Here is a 5,404-nt window from a genome sequence, read left to right as displayed (position 1 = left end):
AATGCTGATTGCCAAAAGCCACCTAGAATTGTGGGGAATTCATTTTTCTTGAATGTCAAATATGGAAAAATCATGGGCACAGAATTACTTTACTTCAGAAACACACCAATGCCATGTCCTGAACATGGACAATATACTCCATGTAATATCACTTGCTGAAATGAATCAATCTAAAAAAAATCCCAAGGAGGGATGCAGTAACCGCAAAATCCTGAGGGTGGCGCTGGCGGTCTAAACTCTGACAGGAGAGCTGTCTTGCAAAACTGTCTAGTGCAAAGAAAGGGGTCTCATTTCATCAAAAGTTCAAAGGGGTTGCCTGTCCTGAGAACTCTTGACACTTCAGAACTCAACACAAGAAGCCAGGAAATCACAGGGTTCTGTTAATTAAATGCAAAGTGGCTCCCTGGCCTCCTGATGTCAGCTTCCCAGAGACCACACAATGGCCCCTCTCCTCTGAAAGGAATATGTTGATTTCTACTGTTTTACTGTCAACAAAGGCCTGCCTGCCAGAGGATGCATGTGACTGACCCACCCAAGTCTTGGAGGCGGACTCCAACACTCTGAGGACTGAATTGAAAGTAAAATATATATTTTACAAAAACACTGATAACTCTTTGTAATCAAATGACAGAAATGTATAACTTTAAGAGCCTTAATTTAAAAAATGTACCTTTAATTCAAGCCCAAACTCCAAATTGTGGGATATTCTGGGACAAAACCCTGCTGTTTATTAATATTACAGACTCCCTGTTTCAGCTAGACAAACGAAAATGCATTGGTATGTGGGTAGATATGTGAGGAACAGTTGTATAAAATTTAATGAAGATCCAATGTTGTTTAGCACATTAAAAAGTGCTAAAAGTTGCCATTTTTGAATGCAAGCTCTTAGAAACAGCAGATTTGGGACAGAGTGTACCTCATGTGATATGTGACATGGGTATGTAATTTCAAACAACTGTGTAACTGTGAAATATGTATTTTGATCATATATAGATTTGGGTGCACAGATGACAGGGGAGTTTTTTCAAGAGATCATAAATGGCTGACATCACTCTGACACAACTTAGCTCCCCCCAATCAGGGGAGAAATGAAAGCTGGACCAATGACAAGTGAGAGGGGCAAGTTTAGTTATGACCAACACACACACCCACTTGCAGAACATATAAATGGACCACTGAAACTTAGGTAGAGACATTCATTTCCATCTACAGCGGGACGCTCTGCCGGAAAAATCCATACTTACCTCCATCAACCTTCAAGGAGCCAACACTTAGACTCCAAGATAAACAGAGACTACAGAACCTTAACCAAAAAGGCCACTGCCAGCAAGAGTATTTGTCAACAGGCCTGAAAATCTTTTTGCAACTGAACTCTTCAGACAGCCGGCTGACGCCGTCTGAATTTTGCCAAGAACTTTTGCAAGAACCCGGTGACAGAAATATCCAAAGAGAAGGCAGGACCCGACCCAGAGAACCGGTGCCTAGCAGAGACCAGGCCATTGTATCCAGAGTGCTGACCCCGATGCTCTGAGCAGTTCCAGAGGCCAGGCGCTGTGAGCGGAACTCGGGAAGACCTGACCAGACTGAAGTCCGTGACCAAGTCGCTTTCCGGTTCAAAATCTCTAATGAGTACTCAGCAAAACTCAGAACACATCTCTTAGTTAAAATCATATAATTCAATCCATTTTTAATCTAAGTAGAACTGCAGTTTAGCAATTGTGTTATTCTGCCATCATTTTTAAAGCTGAAAAAGTGTTGCGTTTAAAATTTGCAAAACCAAAAACGGCCTTCACTAAATCGCTCATATCTCCGCGACCGTTTGTCTTAGAGACTTGCAGTAACTTTCATCTGAAAGATTAGAATCTTAGCTTTTAATCGCACCAAGAACCACATTCCTACCCCTTATAGTTTTAGCGCAATCGCGGAACACGCATTCGCGAATTTTGCCGCGATTTGCAAATTTCTCCACGTGTGAAAACAGAAGCTGCTTGCCTTCCATTTGCCAGAAATTCGTTTAACCTGCTAGTTACTCCTAGATACTTGCTAAAGTGAGCCTGGACTAATAATAACTTGATTTCACTCACCCTCTACATTGCCAGCACATTTAAAAGCATTTGGGCCTGTGTTTTCAACGTCTGTAGTCTAAGTTGCTGGGTGAACTGAATCACATTTAATTGCATTTCTGAGAACTGTGTGCCTTCCTTCCATTTCCTTGCATTGCATAAAAGGGGGGGGTGAATTGTACAAGAAAGTGAGTACATTGTTTTTGCTGAAATCCTATCAAGTTATTTTCTGTACTGCATTTCATTCCACATTGCATCCATTGGAAACCATAAACGTATTGTTGCTATCTTATCCATTTCATGTCAACTCCTTAGTGATTATCAAGAAGTGTGCTAGTGCCAGATTCTCCGTTGTTAATCTTTATCATACCAGATTAAGTGTGATATCCAATTATTAATTTATTATAAAGCGTGATATAATATATATTGTTTAAGTTATCAAATAAACCTTTAAACTTGCAAAACAGAACTACTTCTTGGCTCAGTGGGGTCAGGAGGATTCCAAGAGAGGGGTGTTATATAGGGGTAGTCATCCAGAACGCATGAACTGGACATAAAGATATATCAATAAGGGTTTTCATTCAGTATTCTAGACTAGGCGTTGACTTGGCTGTAGTGCTGAATTGAATCCTCTTACATGGTCCCTCCCGGGTGTGCCCCCCCGCCCCATGCCCCGCATGCAGCCCACACCACAGGGGACAACCCCACACCCCTGGCCATGCCCCACAGGCAGCCCATCACCCCTGAGCATGCCCCGCAGGCAGTCCATCACCCCATTCCATGCCCCGCATGCAGCCCATCACCCCATACCATGCCCCGCAGGCAGCCCATTACCCCATGCCATGCCCCGCACGCAGGCCATGTGGCACCATGCACTTGGGAGCCCCGACTCATGTCCAACACATCAACCAACCACCCACCCACCATTGACAGGCACCTGCCACCATGCCCCGAATCATGTGCCCCACCCCACCCACCCACCATTGACGGGCACCTGCCAGCAGACCCCGACTCAGGGCATCATTGAACTTCACGTCGATGTTCCGGAGGCGGGCCTGTTCCCTGGCCTCGAGGTCTCGCAGGGATGCAGCAATGGAATCCCTCAACTCCCCGTGAGTTTCCTCGAGGCCCTACACCAACCTCAAATCCCGGTGCATGGAGTTCTCTGCCGTGACCATCCTGAGCCATGCCCTCTCCGCCCGCCGCCTCTCCTAATCTATTTGCCAGCCCAACCGCTGCCACATGGAAGACACTCCCAGTCTTGGGTCCTCCTGCCCCTCGGCCGATGCCTGCCCCCGAGGTGTTAATGGCCTGAGCCATGACGCCTCCCACGCTGAGCCTGCTGCTGCCTCCGCCGCAACTGCCTCTGCCACTACGACGGCATCCGGGCCTGTGAAATGCCCCGGCGCCGTCGTGCACATGCCCTGCCGATGATGCCAGCACATCCTCTATCTGCTGGGGTCCAGTTGGTGGGGTGGCCACCCCTGCTGGACCTCTGACTCCCGACTGTGGCAGGGATGGGCTCTCCACCAGGCTGGCTGTGTGGGTTGGGGCAAGTCCACAGGGGGCCCTGGTGGCATATGGGCCGGAAGATGGCACAGAGAACGACATGCGTATAGTGTGCACAGAGGAGGAGAGGGCCGCAAGACTGGCCGACATATGGAGGAAACCCCCGACCATGGCCCCTCCCAACAGGGTCACGTTGGCACACAGCACTTCGTGATGACGTGCGTGGTCCACCCAGGAAGCACGCACATCATCACGAATGTCATGTGTGCGCAACGTGACACCAATCAGGACGGACTGAATCCGGTCACAGGTCCCCTCGCCCGCAGGTAGAGGAGTTCCAGCTGACGTGGACCTCCACCCTACCTGCCGATGGGCCTGGGACGGGGCATCACTGCTGGTGCATGGTGATGCAATCACAGTGTCAGGGACAGTGACATGCACAGGCACCTCCGCGGCAACCTGTGCTGCCTCCTGCCTCTGGACTGCACCACTTGCATCAGTGGTACCACCTCAACCAGGCCCCATGTGCGGCTCAGTAGCGGCCTCCTCCTCCTCCATACACACCACCAACCTGGATGGCTCTGCACCGTCTTCTGCCATTGCAAGCCCCTGCGGGTCTCACCCGCCCCTTCCGCTGCAGCCATAGTGGAGGATGCGGCACCAGTCCCCAAGCTCCCGGATGATGGAATTTCCTGCGAGCGTGACTGGGCCTTGTATCGCCAGCCAGTGGAGGCATCCCTGCCGCTTTCCTACACAGTACCGTCTCTGCCCTCTTCTTCACTCGCCGCTGTGTAAAGGGAGACATTGAACACAAGCATCAGGCACTGTACTATAGTCCCCTACACAGAAAGCAATAGCACATGAGTGGCACTGTCAAACGTCACTTCCATCATGTCCATCCACAACAAATGGGTCAGTGCAGACAACACACATGCAGGAACAGGCATGGCACATGCAACAAACATTGGCATCCATGTCCAAGGCACCGTAGATACATCCAATGGTGGGCTGATACTCACATGCATCATGGGTCTTGCTGATCACATGCCCACACATCACCAGAGGGTCATGCATCTGGCCCCGTATGCCCCCAGACACAGTGGATACAAGGATGACTAGGCTGTATCAGTGAATCAACACATCGCCACGGACATGTGTCATGCATCCATGGCATTTACAAGTCGCTCACACACTACTCAGACACGTGGACATGTACACCATGCATGTCCTTGACAGCAGCACCCATCTCTCACACCCTAAACATGTCCAAGTACAGGCACAGCCATGCATTCATGTGTGCATTCCGCATGCTGCTCCGCATGATGCATGTTAACACATACACCATCCATGCAGGTTACGCTTCACTGGACATGCAGCACCATCATGTCCCTGCACACACACATCCATACATGACCCATGTCACACATACAGCCAAGTAACTATCTACCACCACACCGCAACATGCACTGTTTTACATGGGAATGCATGGACACTTACCGCTCGACTCCAGACGGGCCTGCATCCTGAGGATCTGGTGGTGAAGCACTGGGTGAATGTGCTCCAGGACCCTCATCTGTTGGATGATAAGCTGGCCCCGGCGCCCCACTGCATCCGCTGCGTCCAAGAGGCGCCGGGCCTTCTTGAGGGTCCTGGACTTGTAGTCCTCCCAGCACTTCTGGACGTGTTTGATGTTGCAGGGTGGCACCCCCTCCGTGTTGATGGCACCCACTATGTCCATTCAGATCCTCCTCCATCCTTCCCTGTCGGTGCGTGATGGTGTGCAGAGGGCATCTTAATGCCCCAGAACTTGCTCCACCAGGATACCAACTTCC

Source organism: Ambystoma mexicanum, chromosome 1p (assembly GCF_040938575.1).
Source record: "Ambystoma mexicanum isolate Mex_15411 chromosome 1p, UKY_AmexF1_1, whole genome shotgun sequence".
Classification (NCBI taxonomy): Eukaryota; Metazoa; Chordata; class Amphibia; order Caudata; family Ambystomatidae; genus Ambystoma; species Ambystoma mexicanum.
The sequence above is the reverse complement of the archived record's forward strand: the minus strand, read 5'-3'. Positions refer to the sequence as shown.